Here is a 20143-nt window from a genome sequence, read left to right as displayed (position 1 = left end):
TATATGCAATAACAAAAAAAGAGGTAAGATTCAAATGTAGGGGTTGAGGAGGATGGATCCACTAAGACTCTAGAGTCAAAGATGCCACTGCTCTATACCTTCTGATCACTTATAGCTAGTACATGGATGTGTGGTATTAGACTGGCATCTCAACAGTGCAATAGGTGGTTATCAAGAAGGACGGTCAGGTTGGGCTTAGGGTTGGTAGAAATAAGAGTATTGAGGCTGCTTACATTGCCAGAATGGTAGGAATGGATAATTCAGTCTCAGCTTATGAGTTGGTCTTATTTTCTGTATGTTATCCAAAGCCTCATCATTTATTGCATCGAATAAGCATCCCTGCTGAATGGCAGATCCTTGATATGGAAGCAAGCTTCCTAAATTAGACCCAATGAACTTAACCAGGCATGCCTCCTTAATGCCACTGCTCTGATGACTGTCTGTGGTGACCTTCCATTGAAGTAAGTGTGAGGCTACCATCTGGACTAGGCACCCTACTTCTCTTTGATCCACTAGCATATAAAAATAGTTGGGAGTGGGCCATTGCGGACTTGTAATTTGACACATGGAAGCCAAATGCAGCTGAAGAATATAATCAATGTTCCATATGTTCCCTATTTATCCACTGATAACAAATGAACTCTATGTAATTTTCCTTGTGCAGATTCAGCTGCAATGGATTTTAGTTGAGGGTGAGAAAAGAGAAAGGCTGAATCCTTTTATTATTCTCTATACATGTTTTTCCAGCCTTTTAGAGGTTGGGCCATGGAGGAAGGGGCTTTCCAAAATCACTGAGCAATCAGAAGTAAGATTGGCAGAAATGAGATGGCAATCACTATAGAGGCCTCAGGTAGTACTGTGTCACAGACCAGACTTTGTCGCTTCCAGGGTGGCTCTTGCATCTCCAGACCCAATGACTGTTGCCATCCTCTAAATCTGGTCAGAGAAATGAGCCAAGTCTTCACACAGTGAAAAGGAGCCATGAGTTTCCACTGCTGCATCGAGAAATAAGGCTGATGGTGCCATGGAATAGCAGGATGCAGAACAGGAAGGACAATGTTTGGTGATAGGTATTACTGAAGAGCCCAGTCTGTGGCTGATGGGTGGTGCTGGGGAAGAGCAGTGTTGATCAGTTTAAGGTTGCCAAGCTAATTCAGGTGCTGAACAAAGAGCAAGTGCCTATGTCAAAGCTGGTGAAGCATGTTCAGATGATCATACAGCTTGCAGCACACTGTCAGCTGGTGGTGTTCTCAACAGAGACACAGATGATGGTCTCATTTCAGGTTCACAGAAGAGCTCCTGCAAAATGACAAGGGAACTTGGCAGACTCGCAGTCCTGCATAAACATCCAACTGTCATAATGGTAAAGGTGACAGGAAGGCAAAGACCATTCTGTGTTTCTGATCTTGGTGATCATAATCATAGTCCCTGTCCTCATGCTGAAACCATGATGGAGAGAGTGGAAGCAATGGTAACACTGCGCAGTGACAAAGGAGGGTAGCTGGTGAGAGAGACTGTGTATTTTTGGCCTTGACACAGGGAAGCATCTTCCTTCTTTCCTTTGGACACAGAAGTAATAGGCGTTAAGTCCAAAACTGGCAGTAATGGTCATAATTTGGAAAACAGAGGAGTGGTGGAGGGGCTAGAATTGACACCAGTGCCCCAGGGAGGCATAGAGAGAAAAGCTTCCCATACACAGGGCCTGTGTATGTGATATAGAAAGACCATGAAGAAGAACTAGAAATAGAGTAGTGGGACATAGGGTCCATTTTGTCTTCATTCAAAGGTAGTAAGTTTGCACAATATGGCAAAAGTAAGCTGACAAGTGCTTGCAGAAAGAAGGCAAAATACAGATCACTCCTTTCTGGAGTACCTAGGCACTAAGGGAAGTGTGGAAACAGTGGAGGCACTGGTTCTGTCATAGCAATACTTAAAGCACATTAGAGTGCTGAAGGGAAAGTATACTCACTTTTCCCTTCCCAAGTCAACCCCCCGCCCCCCCGACACTGCCTTGCTTTCCTACTGACAGTTCACCAACTGACACCTCTAATGTGTGCATAAAACAACTTATATGCAGCCTTGCTTATGTCCATGGACAGTACATACTGCACTTTGATAGTACTTAACAAAACATTGCCTAGACAACATTACACATATCAGGCAGATGTTCACCTGCACATCTCTGAAAGACCAGAAAAAACTTCCCTTCAATCTCAATTGCTCACATCATCTGGGGGAGGGTACAGAGCAGATAACAAGCCAGTGACAGTTGCTCCAAAGTGTCATTTGGGGATTGGAAGAACAGCTGTCAGCAGCAGAAACATAGATGAGATCACCAAAACAGCCAAAGGGATTTGATTCTCTTGCCAACTGGCTCACTAACTACTTCTCACAATCCATGACGGGATCAGTCTTCTGGGTTTCAATGACGTGACAATCCATCATCAATGACACCTAGAATATGTTGCCCCAAACCAGCCATCCTAAGGGAAGGAAGTCCAGGTTTGCACAACACATCAGGTCACCGTGGCTAGTTATACATGATGGAATGCCATGTCAGGAAAATACTGCCAGCGCATTCCAAAATGAGGTGCATAGTACATAGAAAATTACTTATCCATTTTATCCATTTTTATTTTGGGCTTCAATTTTCTTTTTCAATAAGCAATTTCTAAATTATTCTTTGGCAAGGAGTAAGAGCCACTTTCCACCACTGTCTTAGGAAGTCACCTTTATGTGATCTTCATGTATTGAACTGGTTTTAGAATAAATGCAGTATAAGTTTTCAGTGAAAACTTCCAAAGTGATAGAACCATACCATGGACTCTCATGACTTCAACTTCTCTGAGTATTCACTGCTATTACCAAAAAGGTTTTTATAAAGCAGCCTTCAGTTAATTAAACAAAACATTAAAGGCAGGGAAGAAGAGCCCAGTTTAGCCCCATTTACAATCTATTTTTCTTTGCTTTAGGTTAAGCATTTGTCTCAATTTGTAATTTTCAAATCCTACACTGATGAAATTAAACCAAGGTCACTACATGAGTCAGGAGTAAAATCTGCAGTCTCTATCACATAGCAAAGATATAAAGCTTCTCTCTGTCTCTATTGTATTCATCTCAGACAAACTAACAGGCTACAACAAGCATTTGAAAAGTCAGTTGAGGATGCATGCCAAATATTTGTAGTGACTAGGCACAAGTAACCAAAGAAACAAATGCACGCTATTCTTCCCTGATGAAATCTAAATTACTGTCCTGGTGCTTATGATAAATCACTCAACATTACTTGGCTTTCCTTTCATACACACTTCTGTATTCAAATTAATCTCTAAGCCGTACACACAGACAGGAACACATGAGCACAGGACCACTACCTGTCATCCCTGCATTGGCATTTTTGTCATACCTCTACTGATGCTCTGGTGGACCACTGTATTAGCAGAACTCACCTGCAGGGACACCATCAGTGCAAACTGCAAAAAAGGGCTGGAGCTGGAGCATTTGGGGGAGAAAGAGGGTGTGGCCAGAATCCTTTGCTTGCTCTACCATTGTTTGTTGTAGCACATCAATCCACATTTCAACAACTCACACTCAGCCCATACGCAACCTTGCGTGGGTTGTTGCACTGTGTGAACTGGGGGTCTAGTGCTGTAAATGGGTGTGCAGAAATGAAACATTCACCAAATGTAGGTCGGATCAGAGGCCCATCCACAGTAAGCTTATTATTCTAAGCATGACTCCTGACTATTTTACAGTTCAAAGTACCACAAAGCTATGCAGACCATGCCCTGGCCAGAAAGGGATTTCCCTTCCAAATGCCATATGGGGAAACTGTATTTTAACAATGTCATTTACTCAATGGAATAGCAATGTCTGCCATAAACATGATACAAAACAAAAATGAAGTTTACAATGGTGGCTTGCTGCACATCTTGATGAGCTTGCACTAAAGAAGGCAATGGAGAATACAGGCGTCTTTGTTCCTGAATTGTCTACTGCTGGAGCTGGTCAAATACATGTAATATAATCTTCCATGTAGGTTCAGAGCAGGAGCACATGGCAAAACAAACGAACTTTCATTGTAACAAGCTATCTGAGATGACTGAGACTGATTTAATAATCAACTCTCTCCCCCAACAGGTAACTCCCAAATGCAGACATCAGGTAAAAGCACACCCATTGGATGAATGGGGAGTCTTGTTGAGACGTGAAGGGGAGCAAGTGTAAGTAATGTCATCCACTCTCAAATAAGACTTCAAACAAGCACTGGGTCAACAGATGATGTCTGTTCTAATTGTGCTCAATTCTGCCTCACTATCCCCATGTTACTCTTGGCTTTTCACAGAAACCACTCAAGTAATGACATTCACCATCTGATCTCTCTCAAATCACAAGCAAGGTCAACAGCAGAGGTAGTGGCCTGTGGGAAACCATCTATTCCTATGTGGGATTACTATTTTCCTCCTAGGATTCCTTACAAATGTGTGTGATGGACAGAAATGTAACAGGTGCAAGCATGCTTCCACCAAGAATGGAAATGCACTAATAGAGAACACTCTGTAGTTTGCCTTGTGCAGTCTTTTTCAGCCATACCCCCCAATATTCAGATGTTGAAAATGGGGTAAAGGGAAGGGAGGGGGATAGAACAAGAAATAAAGGTAGGGGTTTGGAAGGGTGAACAACAGGATTTAGGGTACAAAGTGAATTTTAAGAGAAGGGAAAAGTTTAAGATTTAAAAGGTTATGATTGAGAAGATGAGGAGACAAGCTAAGAGAAAAGTCCCGAGGCATGACAAAAGACTGGGGAAAGGGCAGGCACTCCAACCATTTATACTATGGGGGGGGGGGGAGCGTGGAGTCCCCGCCAAAAACCATTACAGCTATTAAATCCTCCTGGCAACAGGCACTGCACAGGTGTAGCACCCCATAATGTGTGATGCACAGAGACCCATAGGCCACTGTGTACCAGTATGAAAATTCAATAAATATTTGATTGATTTAGAAAACACCCAAGTGATATTCAACAAGAAAGGAGAATCTTGAGAAAATTTTTCAGGACTAAACTGATCTCAGCTGTGTTAGAAACTGAGGCATCAATCAGGACAGTCACACAAGTCAATTTTTTCAGCTGCTCATCAAGGCAGAAAATGTTTTCTGAAATGCAGAAATTCAGAACAATTATGTTTTCTGAAATGCAGGTTTAGGAGGAGTTTGCTAGCAAGTAGTGGCATTACTGTCAACAGCCAAGTCGACTCAGAACCAAATGGTTGGGGAATACACCACAGCAAAGGAACATGCAGATATATAAGTAGAGAACATCCTTTGGCCATTGCCACTGTGTAGCATGCTGCCTCTTTGCACATGGCGGCTACAGGAGGGACTATTTTTCAAATTATAATTCTAAAATACACACTCCTCCTAAATGGTATTATATGATTTGTATATGTGCCACTGAATAGACCAGATTAATATTTGCAAAAAGAAAAGAAAAAAGTTAGAAAATTCCCACACACCTTCTACTTTTGAAAGAACAACACAATATTGAACTCTACTTTTGTTTTAAAACCATGTCAATTAAACACCAGTGACTAGCATAAACTCCTGGCTCCATTCAAAACTATAACTTAAGTACCATTGATTTTAACAAAGCCAGGATATTGTCCACAGGGTTATCTGAGATATGTACAATTTCCATAGTAACCTTCTTGGTTGTTTATTTGCCATTCATTTTTTATGATGCCCTTGAGTGCTGGCAATTCTTTTTCTCTCTTTAATAACACTCAATTATTGCACTTCATCACACCTGACTGGGAGGTGAATGTAAAATGCACTAAGCTCCATCAGCACTGCTTGGCACTTCTCCAAATCTACATAAAACAAATTATTCCTCAAAACATCTTGCATTCCAGTTCAAGCAAAGACAGAACCATCCGGACAGCTGTGCAACGGAATAGTTGTTTTGGCTCTGTGAGCAATAATTTGTTGTAATCATAATAGATTATATTCCCATTTTATTTGCTTTATTAAAGTTATTTGTTCTTCTCTTTATTTATTTATTTTCTATACTATCCAACAGCCAAAGGTCTCTGAGTGGTTTACTAGGTTTTATTTCCAGCTCATACAAAATACCATGTGGATTGAGGAGTAATGATGGAGACCATCAGAGGCGGGGGAAAACCTTCACACAAATCCATGGAAAATAAGATTGTTAATTTCACATTATATCTATTTGAGTTTGGAAGGATACTTCTGGCTCACATTTTCCATCCTCCATTCACTCATCTTAAGTGCTGAAATCCTCCTCCTCTTTCCTTTTTCAAAGCTAACCATGGTAAACAGTAATTCTTTGTTAACACTGACCGTGGTTAGTTCCAAACCATGGTGTAAAGTATATTTGCAAACTCATTAATCTCCAAACCTCACACTTATTCCATCACTTCCTCCAAAGCATTTCTTTTTTTTCCCCTTGTTAAAAAGGTAGTCATAAAATATAGGAATTAGAATGAGTTTGGCCAAATGCCATAGCCAGGGAAACTGGATTGTCTTGTGGGCTTGCATGTTCCTCACTGTTCTCTCATCTTGGCTTATACATATTCCTTTTTCTCTTTACCTTTTTTTAAAGGTAAGCAAACAGCAATAATATGTTGGCAGACATAAATCAGCACCATGCTTACCTTGCTTCTAGAATGGACACACTGAAGCTCAGGGGGACAGGGCATCCGGGAACAGGATCTCAAATACTGAACAGAGTGCACAGGAAGGAACATAACATTAAGAAGAAATATTCCTGCCATGTCCAAGCCTTGCACATAGTTTACCTTAATAGATTTTTGTTGCTGTTTGCCTTACAGTCATTATACCATTTTTTCTTCCTGTTCCTTATCTCTGGAACTCCTTTTGACCTGACATGCAACTAGCATCATGACTATTTTATTCAAATTTCTACTCAAAGTTTTTCTTTTCATTCTGCCTTATCCCAATTTGCTTCTTCATTTCTTGTTCCTTCTCAAGATTGTTGACTGCAAATTTATAAGCCTTAGCTTCTTTAACTGGTATTTTTAAAAACTAACCAACAAAACAAATACAAAACCACAAATCTGGGCGAAAGATGCTATGCTATGGCCGCAGAGATGCATATGCCCTATCTCTCCTCCTATAGCCTAAAGAGCTATTCACCTTTTAGAGCTACAATATGGTGACAGTCTGCACAACAGGGTGAGTTCCCATTGCTCTGTTCAAGCTCCTGCCAACCTTGCAGTTCGAAAGCATGCAAATGCAAGTAGATAAAAAGGTACCACTTCGGTGGGCAGGTAACAGCGTTCTGTGCACTTCAGTGTTTAGTCATGCCGGCCACATGACCACGGAGACTGTCTGCGGACAAACGCTGGCTCCCTCGGCTAGGAAATGGAGATGAGCACTGCCCCCTAGAGTCAGGCATGACTGGACTTAATGTCAAGGGGAAACCTTTACCTTTTATGGTGACAGTGGCTTACATGACTTTGACAAGGGATTAAACAATTCACAGAGAATAGGCTTACCAACAGCATTTAGTTATAACAGTTAAATATAACCTCCATGTATAAAATCCAACAAGCAGATATGGGGACAGACAAGATTAGCTAATCACACCATACCTCTTCCTCTGTATCTTCTCAGAGGCATTTGGCTAGCAATGCTGAAGAAAACACCTATATGGAGAGGGACCTTTGGTCTGATCCAGCCAGAAAGCATCATTATTGACATCATTTACTAGCATTCTGGAATACTTATGAGTGATCTGCACTGGACTCAGTTAACAATGTTCAAATATTGAAGCATTTGCTGGAAATAACTACAGGTCCAAGTAAAGAAGAACAAAGACTGTGCTTCCAAGTACAAAAAATTAGCATATCTATTCTGCTTGCAACAACAAATATCAGGTTTTAACATGGGATTTTGTAAGACTAATGGAGATTTATTTATTTAAATTTTTTCTATGTCATCCATTGCTAAAAAGTCTCTGGACGGCTTACAAGGAACAGAAAACCAAAACCAAAAACAGACTTATGGCAAGTTTCTGTTTGGATGGGCAACCTCCAGCCCATGCAGTCTTGGTCTCCCTCCAGTTGACTCAACTCCCTCTCTTCCTGAAGACACCCCCACCCCAGAATATTGGTTTTGGAAGGAGAAGGCAGGGATACTAATCTCTGATCACAGACCTTGACCTAGCCTCACAGTATTAAAGGATGAATCCAGTTATCCCTTGTATCCTGGGCATCTTGAGAACTTTTCTGGAGCACAGAGAAATTCTCTTCTTATTGTCTGCTTGCCCTCCCTGTCTCTATCTCAACCAGTCTCTATAATATCCTCATTAGGAACTACCTCATGGAAGACGACCTTAAAATTGTCAGCATCTGGCCTGCCCGACTGTGATTCTCTGCTAATTACATGATGCTCTCCCAACCTACATTCTGCTTTAGGTGACACATCATGGTCACCATGCAGTGGCGGCATTACAGTGTTTCTGACGAGATCAATTATACCTTGTGTGCACAAGGTTGTCCTTGGCAAGGATAGATGCAGAGTACTTTACTGGTGCAGAAAAGGAATATACTCTTGTGAAAAATGAAAGAGAATTTAGATTTTTGCTATGAGGCTGTAGGGGCAGGGTGGTAAGAAAAGAGAGTTACAGCTAAACTTAGCACTGCATTCAAATCAGAAAAAAGTATCAAAGTCCTGAGCACCCAAATCAAGATGATTATATGTCAGCTCTACAGAAAACTGGAGAACGAGAGAGAAAAGAAAGGAATGTCAAAATGAATAAAAGCACACCAAAGTTTTTAAACTACTTGGACAACTTTGAAACCATTTTGCTTCCTGCCTTAATTCCATGAAATTACAATGAAATAAAATCAAACTATCATAGGCATATCAGATAGACCCAAAGAATATTTCCTGATTAGATTAAATATTGCTTATTTGCTGTTGAAAGCAAAATGGGCCATTTGTTCTCCAAATTATTTTTTACATCCCAAAGCAACAGCAGATTATTAGTTGTTCATATTAAAAAAATCAATTCACTAAGAAGCTCCACATAAAAACATAACTATGCATCATACATAAAATTCTGTTGCCATGCTTCTAATAACTGGCCTCCTTCTCTTTCTTCTTTCATAAGCAATCCTTCAAGTGTGAAAAAATACTTGGTGGAACTGCAGGGATTCAAGTAAGAAGGTCTGTAACCTTGAGCAGCCACTCAAGTTGCAAATGCAAAAGTAACACAAATAGCAAGTGAAACAAACAACTGTGCATTGACCAGTGAGCACTACTGTTTGCTTCCCTTTCAACAGCAAGGCAAACAATACATTAGAATAACTGGAAAGGGTAGATGCAGTGTCTCTACTGACCTGAAAAACAATCCTTTAGAAGTTGACAGGGCAGCACAAAACAACACTGAGGCACACATACCCAGAGAGAGAAATGGACAGACACCATCACCCCTGCAGCTGCACCTAATTCAGAAAGGGAGTCAGCAGACAGCACTGCTCCTGTAAATTATGCCAGCCATCTCTGTTCCATCTTGTAGCCAGTGATTAATCACTTTCCAGTGGAGTAACTCATGCAATGCAGGCCATGGAAACGGGGTGGAGGGTGGGGGAGGAATCAGCACACCGTGGGAATTTTATGCCTAACTGGGAAATCCTTTCATCTACCTGTGAAACTGAAAGTGGTGCAACCAATGAAGTGGAAATACAAGACAGTATTTTTTATGACTGGATTTGTGTGATGCTATCTTAAGATCCACAGTAAAAGAAAACAATTCTTCTCTTTACATTAAGAATTCATAGAGCTAAGCAAACTTTGTTACTTTATCAGCCATTAAGATAGCAATTCCCTGTAGGCTGCAACCACTGACACCAAGAAACGCCATCAAGCCAACTTACTAACAGGAAGAGTATAGCTGAGAATTGATTCATAGCAATCACAGTCACTATATTTCTATACTGCATTTTCCACCGAGACAAGGTGCTCAAAGTTGTTCCCAGAACAAACAAATCAAATGCACCATAATATACCATTACCATTTCAACAGTTACAAACATTTAAAGCACTGAAGGCTGAATCTGAGATCTGCTTTCGGCAAGAGGAAGAGCTCCGCACACAAAAGCCCTCCCTATCCATTCTTTGGGGAAACCCTCTCGCACACATATCCAACTCATCCCATTCAACAGGCTCTCCTGCCTCTCCTGTGTGCTCAGAAATCTGAGGGGGCTGTTGTGGGAAGGAGGACAGTGATCCAGCCAAAATCTGAATCCAACCCCTTAAGTTTAAATTATCATGAAATACACCAACAGGCATTCAATACCAAAAATAACAACATTATACTTATCTTAAACAAGTCATTAAGCAGTTTGTAGGCAGAGATGAAACAATAAGAAAACTCTCCCATAAAACTAGCAGCAAAAGAGAAAAAGATAAAACAAACATTACCCTTAGCATAAGCAATTTCTGACATGCACGCTACATTGCTAGATGCAAACACAGCCAAGATGTTATAGGGTCCAATGAGCTACAAATCTTAAAGTATGACTAGCATGTTAAGCACTGATGTACAATAGACGCTTCTGAGTACTCCACACAATTCAGTTCTGCGCCCTTTTCAAAGTGATCCTGGATAAAAGATTTGCCTTTTAGCCCCTGCCATGCACATTACAGGAACACATTCAGACAGTGGCACTATCCACATGACCTGATCATGTGCGTATGGCCACCACTTTGAATATGCAACCTCCACTTGGGGGTTATTATGTCATGGCAGCATAGCAAGCATGGGCTATGCAAAGGTTTAACAATCCCTCACATAAACCCACGATCTGCTTTTAGGTTTCTGTGGGGATTGTTTAATTGTATAACCTATGCTTGCCATGTTTGTACAACAGCTCCAGAATAGAGGTCAGATATATAGTAGGGTGTTAATAATGGGTGCCATGGCTTGTTGTGGTTTGTCATGAGTTGTTTAACTTACAACGCATTCTCCAAACTGAGTCTCTAACTAGGCTCGTAGTAGCCATGAGAAAGATTATTACAGATCACTCCCATTAAGGTAAGGATAATATTTATAGAAATGACTGAGTAGAAACTGCTATATCCCGCAGCAACTTACTAAGTTCCAACTGCTTCGCTGGCAACAAACTGCAAGTTGTACTCTTAGAACATTCTAGGCCCCTTGCCTACATTTCTTTTAAGAAATATTCAGGTTTTCTATTTACGGAATGGTCTCATGTAGGCAGTCTTCTTCCAAATTGCTCAGTAATAAGTATAACTGGTGCAGTTTCCACTGTTCTAGCTAATGAGTTGGATCCAGAGATGCCATCCACAGAATTGCACCTTTTTTCCAACCTAATGAATAAATTTCTACACCACACATAACTACATTTACATTATCCTTCCACAGGATTTCTAGCTAGAGGCCTGCTTATGTCTCTCACTGTTCTGACAGTATACCAGATCACACAGAAAGATTGAGCCTTTTGAATAGCATCAAGCAAAAGAAGCCTTCTCATTTTCTCAAACAGGAGGCCCTGGTAGGGTTTGAGTGATGCATCTAAAATCATTTGGATTTACAGAGATGCACCTATTGTGAGTGCACTGTGCCTTGAAACATCCACACAGTAACCAAACATCCTGAGCTCAAGGGGAAGAGGAATCTCCAATCTCCTCTTTGGAGGCTGAAGCAACTGGGACTGGCTCCAATAGTGGATGAAGACGGGCAGCCACTATGGGAAAATCAAGGAACAGTGCTGGCAACAGCTAAACTGGACATGACTGGAGAGGCTCCTTTCAGTGTTCCCTGGCGGTAGCAAGATCCTCCTCCTCCTGCAGTCAATCGGGCGTTCCTTTTTGCCAGAAACAGTGAGGGAGTGACTGAATGGCTTCATTCAGACCACGGTTAAAACCAGAATGTCTGATGCAGAAGGCAATGGCCTGACCTCTGTAGCCATCATTGACAAAGAAGTTGCTTTTGGAGAAAAAGATCACTGCAGGTCCACTGCAGGACAAAAGAACCCTCTTCTAGAGGAGAGCCCTTAGTCTGTCAGATCTCTTTCACTTAACTTGTATGATGCAAGTCTGACAGTGTGGGCAAGAATCAATGAAATGTTCCTTGCCCAGGCAAAGTCAACAAAATGAGAGTGGTGTCAATTTGTTGCCACTGCACACACTTCCAAAAAGGCTCTACAATGCAATATACCTCTTGGTTGAAGAAAGTGAATGAAGATCACCAAAAACAAATAAGGAAGAAAAAACAGAAAAATGAAGGAAAGACAGATGGATGGAAGGACATTACAAAGAAGAAGAACTTAAATACCTGATGTTGATCTATTAAATAGAAATGTGTGACATAGCTATCCAGTACTGCATTACATACTACATCATCTTGCACAATTATGAGTAACTTAAGTTTCATTCTTATTTTTTGCTTCATCTCTGAAAGACTAATGATCACAAGAGGAATAGAGAAGGAATGCAAATTTATGAAATCTTGCATCCCTAAAAGAGATGACAAAAGCATATATTTATGATATTTAGTTATATTTAACACATAATTATACCTGAAAGAACACACTGTTTTTAGGACAAAGAAACCCAAAGAAAGCTGATAGATTGTTAGAGATTGTTAATGGAGACTGGCTTATGAGAACTTATTACAGCAGTTGAAGTCCAGGCCCAATCCAAAGTGTTAGTATTAATATTTAAGGCCTAAATGGCTTGGGACCAGGTTATCTAAAGGAACAGTCCATCCCATGTGTATGTATGTGGACCATGGGGATCATCTTTGAGGGACCTTCTCGGGGAGCCCTCTCCAAAGGAAGTGAGGTGGGTGGCTATCAGAAGAAAGGCCTTTTCAGTTGTGGCACCCTGGCTATGGAATGAGTTCCCCAAAGAGGTGAACCTGGCACCTATTCTGTATTCTTTTCAGAGCTAGGCGAAAACCTTTTTTTTTATTTTTTCCAATAGTTTACCAGTTAACTTCTCAACTTTAATATTGCATTTTATCCTGTATCGCTGTTACACCTCTGTGCTGATTTGGTTACAGATGCTGTGGTTTTATTGTCCTATGTTAATTTTTGTTGTTGTTTATTGTTTTTAACTTTTGTTAACCACTCTTGGCTATTGGCAGTATTAAAACAAATAAATATCCAGTTTAATTTTCTTTTTCTAAGGTAACTGTAGCACCTTCAGTTACATTCACTCTGAAATATAAATATTTCATGAATATAAATACATGTGTATGTATAGCCAGTCCAAGACCCAAGCCAATTATACTGCGCCATAGGAAGGGGTTGTCATACCTTATCTTCATCTCCCTCACAGCTCTGTTAATGCTTGCCTTAAAAAAATAACTTACGGGCGTTCATATCCTAAATTTATGCTATTTAACATTATTAATTACAGTACAACAGCCCCGCTAAAGCACCACAGTAAGGCAGGCAAAATCAGTTATCAAACTGTTTTGCAGGGAAGGAGGAACCTGGAGGCAATTTTTGTATCCATGCTTCTCCCATCCTGCATAGAATGCCAGCAACCTTTCAAGTCTGGGGGCTGCAGCCACATTGGATTAAGCCCTTAATTATTCAGTAGGACAAATCCTTAAAAATTCAAAAACTATTCCTTAATTTTTTTTATGTTTTCCTCCAATAAGCAGTGATGCTTAGATAAATAAATACTGTGGACATGATATAGAATTCAAATAACTTCTGCTTATGGCCAATTACAATTTTTCTTTTCAGCTATTTTTACTGGTTCACAATTACCATGGACAAACTCCACAATGAAATATGACTAAAACAAAACTGTGAACTACTGAATCTCATGAACATTTGAATGATTGAACTAATAAGGCAGGTAAGGCAGTACACACTACAGTTAATTTCCTCTTAATGTTGGAAGTTTGTTTTTAAAAAGAATCCTCTATCAAAAGTAGCTTACTGACAATTATACCTTTAGTATGAATTTAACAGCTTGAGCTCAGCCTTGTTTATACAAAAGTAATTTCAACGTATTCGAATGGGACATCCGTCCAAATGTGCTTCATATTAAGATAAACATTTTAAAACCAAATTACAGTTGAAATTCTAAAATAAGCTTAGGGCACAATCCTATGCATATTTAGAGAGGAAAAAAGTCCAACAACTCCCAGCATCCCCTAACCAACCTGAAGAATGCTGAAAGTTTCAGGGCTTTTTCTTTCTCTAAACATGCATAGGATTACTTCCCTATCAGTTACTACAGCTCCCAAGTCATGTGCCCTAATTAAATACCCAAAGACAATGCTGTTCACTCAGTCATCACCTGCAAAATATCCTCCTACAACTCTTAGAATCTAGGAGCTGTAGGATTTTTTAATGGAAAGATGCTCAGAATTATGCCTTTTGATGGCTTTATCATCATGTTTAGGAAGAGAGGGTTGGCAATTCTTGTGCTGATCCTCAGTCTACAATATCTGCCAACAATGGTTTCTTACAAAATTATCCAACTCTTTCCAATACCAAGATTTCCATAGTAACTGTTAACCCAAGAAAACCCCATAGCTTTTCAATGTAAAGTGTGGTACTACTGAACTAAATTGGCTGAATGAAGAAAGAGAAGGGAAAGAAAATTGCCAGAATGAAAGAATGAACAAATAGTTCCTTTGGAATCTGCACAGCCTAACTAAGAAAGGAACATATGATTATCTGAATGCTATAAATATATGTATGATTATGGGCAATTGGAAAGCTTTATACTATAGTTTGTGGGAAGAATGAAAGCTGATGACAGGATTTGAGGTTAAAAGCTGAGCAACTGCAACGTCACTAATTAAAAACAGCAGAATGCCTTGAATAAAAAGTGCTACCCAGAACAAATTTGTGGGCTAGTTGTACTCAACAAACAAGAGAAACAACAATAAAAGATGTACACACAACGGTTAGCAGTTGTATTTTTAACTGGACATTCTCTGTAAAATGAAACTGTAACATTTTTGTTGCTGTTTAGTGGCAAGGTCATGCCCGACCCGTCATGACCCGGACAACATTCCTCCAGGCTCTCCTGTCCTCCACCAACCCCTGGAGTCCACCCAAGCCCACACCCACTGACCCAGTGACCCCATCCAGCCACCTCATACTCTGCTGTCCCATTCTTTTGCTGTCAATCGTTCCCAGTATCAGGGTCATCTCCAGTGAGTTGTTCCTTCTCACTAGATGTCCAAAGTATTTAAGATTAATCTTCAGTATCTGCCCTTTTGAAAAGCACTCAGGGTTGATTTCCTTGTGATATATGTCCCCAAAAGACACACAAAAATTGATGTGTACTCTGTAGAGAAAATCTGGACCTTGTACTTCTGCACCAAACAGAACAAGAAATTAGTTACACTGAATCACTGATTATGTTTAGTGGTGGAGACTCTTCTACCCTGAAGGCTGAATTCAAGTTCTTTCAGCCCAAATTCAACAGGTTTAATTACCCATGGTTGTTGAGTTGTGCGAAGCCTGCCATGCTAATATACCATGGATAAAACTATAGTTCACAGCCGAACAACAAACCATGGATTCTTTTTACAGGTTGTTCATAATCAATCTATGGTTCCATGGTTTCTTAGTATGGCCGGGTTCACACAGCACAGCCACCCACAGTTCACACAACACCACACACTCAACCCATACTTAAGTGGGTGGTAGGAACCCAACCAATGAATTGTACTTGTCTATTAAAGAATAAACTACCCCAAAAGACTTTGCAGTAGAACAGGGAATAATTGTTCCTGGGATAAATCTTTTATGTATGTTCCCCTTCCCTATCCCAGCTACTATGAGGATTGCAGCTATGCTCAGAAGGAACAGAGAAGCCTAGGAGAAGGATAATGGCACATTGTATCATCATCATCATCATCATCATCATCTGCATTTCTATATCACCCGTAGCGGAAGCTTTCTGAACAGTTCACACCATTAAGTCACTCATCCAGATTTCAAGCAGGTCCAAGCCTGCCTAGCTTCCGAGATTAGGCAGTTCAGCCTATAGTAAAGTAGTGCTGACACTACACCTGTACAAGCCTTGGTTCCATTAGACCACTGCACAAACGGAAAGTAGATTCTTGAATGTGAAATTAGGGATGCCAGGGGATTTAGTCAGGTTCACATTTCAGAATGAACTATCCTGATCCACACTACCCAGACTAATATGCAAATGAGAACATAGTTATTCTTTGGATGTCCCACTTTTCCAAATTTTGCTATGATTTTCTTGACTCAGAGAAACATTCCAAAACATACATTTAAATCCTATTTTTGTGTGATTATGGAATAGATTTATGAAAGAACATCTGCAAAACTGAGACAGACTGCAAACAGACTCTCCATCTCTACCTGGAACACAGAGGCAAGAGAGGTTTACTGTCCATGAGTAAAAGGAGTTTGCAACCCATACCATTTGCTTTTCAATAGAGGATATGTCAATTTCTTTTCATACAGCTGCTATCTCCCAATCAACAACTGGTGCAAGATACCTATTAGCAGAGTTACAAGAGAGAAAGGGGGCAACTGGAAGTTCCAATTGAGTAGCAGTGAAATAACTCACTGATGGTCTCATGTAATAGGCTGGATCTACATAAGGAGCCAAATGAGGTAACAGAAGCCTGTCTTGAGGTGAGAGAGTAAATCATAAACTTCACATGGAAGATACAGTGATTACATATTCCCATATAATAAAAACTCATTCCAATGTTAAAACAACAACCAGCACATCAGGCAAATCAAGGAGCTGGCCCACTCCTTGTGGTGCCAGATTTGTGATTGCAGGAGTTTTTCAGACAAAGGAGCAGTCAAGTGTGTGCTCACACACTTACAATCTGAAGACATACAAGAGTACCTCATTTGGTTGTATCTGGTTCATTATCAGGTACCACAAAGCCCAGATCTAGCCTGTGAGAAAGTTCAGATAAGAGGAACTGTGTACAAGTCTCATTTTAGAACTGTATTGTTTCACCACTCATGGATATTGGGGACAGGGCTTGTCCAGCAGCACCACATCAGGGAGAGGGCCTTCTGAACTGTCGAACACACTCCATGGAAGCTTCTCTGGTGCCCATGTAGTGATCTTTTCAGCAACACTTCTCCCCCTCTAGGCTTTTCAGTTTTAAAAACATGGCTCAGATGCTTTCAAGACCTTTGGCCCTACGGCTTTATCTGTTGTTGGATTTATCTTGATGCTGTTCTAATCTGTTTTTTAATTTTATGCTAATGTTGTTTTTACATTTCATGGTTTATATTTAATGGTCTTAAATGTTTTATTCTGTAACCTTCCTGAGAGTTTCTTGTTAATGAGCAGTATAAAAATGCCTTTCTCCCCCCAAAGAGGAGTGTTCATCAGTGCAAGTTCTCTTTGGCTTGTAATAGCATATTAATATTCTGCTTTGACTAATGATAAGCTACTGGTATACAGAGTATTCACACATAACTAGTGATTAACACTAATGGGACTCAAGTACACACAAGGCAAGAAAGATGTCCCTTGTGATACAATTATTCTGAAAACCCAATAGTAACAACATGCATATGGAAAAGGAAACCTATTTCACCTATGAACTTCATAACAACAAAGTAGATTGCACTTTAGACTCAAGATACTTAATTTCCATTTCTGCTTTTTCTCCTTGGGCAAACTGCCCTAGGTGCTCTGAAACTGAATTAATAGAGAAAAGAACTGGGCTCTACCTCCTAATGTTGGAGCCAACTAAGATACAGAAAATGGTACTTGCAAGATGTTTTGTTCATCTCTCAGAACTTCCCTATGGAAAGAAGTTAAGAGTTATGCTTAGTACATTTTCTCCTTCCTGCAATGCCAACTGGCCACATACAGACTACTAGATGTGTAACTAAACTAGTGAGGCAACTGGGTGGGTACATAGATTAAGGTTTATGACAAAGCAGAAAATAGCCTACTCCAGTTCAGAACAGAGGCAAGTGCCTTGTGTTATCCTGTGTTATTTTCTCTTCTGAAATCCTTCCCACAGGGCAACTGATGATATATGGTGCTATTTCTTGCAGAATAGAGCAGACCTGATGTCTACCTTGCTTGTCTACCTCCTGTGTATCATCTGGTGCATGTAGAGAATGCAACTCAAAGCCTCCCCTAGCCAGAATAATGGTCCAACACATCTGGAAGGCACCAGGTTGGGCAAGATTGTCTTACAGAACAAACAACACAAAGAATTCTTGCCATATGTACCATATACACAAATTTCATATCTTGATGGATATATCTATATCTATCTATCTATCGAGAGAAAGCACTATCATTTATAAGCAAAAATTTCAATATATCCTACATCTTGATATCCTGAGAAAACAAGAAACAAGAGATTTGTGCAGCTTCATCAATAAGGTTTAATATTTCAGGCTAATATTCCACTGAAATTTTGAAAGAGCTGGCACTAGCCTGCCACTTACTGTCCACAGGAACCTCACAGGGCCTGCTTTCTGTCTGCTACTACTATTAATTAATTGACAGATTAATTTCTATACTGCCCAAAGCTCTCCTTCCTCAAGTCTGTACACAGTAGCTACTTCTGGTGAGAAGAACAGGGTACTCCTTTCCTAATAACACACATATGTTTCAACACTCAGAGAGATCATTTACAATAAACCAAAGTTATCATTTCTACCTCCAACTCCCCATCTACCAGAACATGACCTTCTGTTGAGTTATGCCTTAAAGAAGTTGTAATTATGTGGCTTATAAATAAAACTGGAAAGCTAAACTTTTCTTCCTTTCCTTTTTCCTTTCCTTTCATTTCTATACTGCCCCCAGCCAAAGCTCTCTGGGCGGTTCACAACAAGATATTACTTGCATCATTAAATGTACTGAGAAAGTTCACACTCACTCATACAGAGAGAGAGAGAGAGCGAGCGCGAGCGCGCGCACTAATGGAAATCAGAAGGAAATTGGGAAGTGGGGCAAAGTACCCAGGTTGGGACCACCATAGTACAATTAGAAAGTGTTAGCTCTTACACAGTGAACTTTGCTTTCTCAAGCATGAATCAACATTTCTCATATAGTCCTTTTATTTCAATTAGCCACATCAGGAAATGATGGAAAGAAAGCAAAGAACAGGAAGCCAAGAATTCCCAGTCTGCACCAGCCTTCACATTAGTAAGACTCATAAATGGTCTATCCTTCTAAACACTTGGAACCCACCATGCCATTTTGAAATAAAATCCAGCATCGCAGCCAGAGACAGAATTAAACATCCAAATTAAAGACAGAATTAAACATCTTGGCTTTCCTAATTCTCATTAGATGTTTTTATCTTACAATAGCCACACACACATATTTTCACAATAAATTGACAAATTAACCTCTTTCAGTAAAGGGAATCAAGTCTCTGTGGGATATTTCAGTGCTTCAGCTCCACCTACTGATACCTGATCCACCTGCAGCCTGTCTGCTGGCTCGGACTGCTTCACAACCCCCACCCCAGAAAATTTGGGTAGGTTTTGTATCAGATGTTCAGTCCTTCAGGCCATTAGTTTATGTCTTATTTGACAGGCATCCTGCATAAAGACATTAGCACAGGGACTAAGCCCCACCAATATATCCCAACAAAGAAAATCATCAGAAGAAAACATACCAAAGATGCCCATTTAGCTATTCCTCACATGTTTTGTTTTAGCCAGTGAAGATCTTTAAACACACACACACACACACACACACACACACACACGAGGCATATTCCTCAATTCACAAATTGGCTTTGGGGGCACTGGCTTCTATACTGGAAGAAATTAGACAAACACTATTGCAATTCTTCACATGCTCCACCCCTGGCTTTCTACCTCTTCTGGAGCCTTTTCTAAACTGGGCCCTACTAGACTTTTGGAACTTCAACTCCCATCAGCAACAGCCATTATGGTCAATGGTTGGGTATTGTCATAATCTAAGGATTCATTTTCCTTGCAATGTGTTCTTTATTGACCCAAAAGCACAAATCACCCAGAAAGAATCTCTGAGCATGCACAGAGTGATTCGTTGCACCCAATCTATTATTCACCTCCAGGAACTCTCCTTATGAACATGACTGGGCCCCATCACTTCAGGAGGGGCTTTCTGAATGTGAGCATGCCTCC

General features: G+C 40.3%; 1 protein-coding gene across 5 annotated transcripts in view; it reads right to left on the bottom strand.

The window, feature by feature from the left end:
* STOX2 (storkhead box 2) overlaps window positions 1-20143 on the bottom strand; it is a 160005-nt gene that overhangs the window by 63555 nt on the left and 76307 nt on the right. For 2 of the 5 annotated variants that reach the window (XM_044449834.1, XM_044449838.1), the window contains exon 1: window positions 6674-6838. The exons of the other annotated variants lie outside the window; for them this stretch is intronic. The gene's annotated coding sequence lies outside the window, so the exon portion shown is untranslated. Of the gene's footprint in view, window positions 1-6673; window positions 6839-20143 lie in introns of those variants that run through there. 5 annotated transcript variants of the gene reach the window in all.

Source organism: Varanus komodoensis, unplaced genomic scaffold, assembly GCF_004798865.1.
Source record: "Varanus komodoensis strain SLA01 unplaced genomic scaffold, ASM479886v1 scaffold61, whole genome shotgun sequence".
In the NCBI taxonomy this organism is placed as follows: domain Eukaryota; kingdom Metazoa; phylum Chordata; class Lepidosauria; order Squamata; family Varanidae; genus Varanus; species Varanus komodoensis.
Note: the sequence above shows the minus strand (reverse complement) of the source record. Positions and strands in the feature narration are given on the sequence as shown.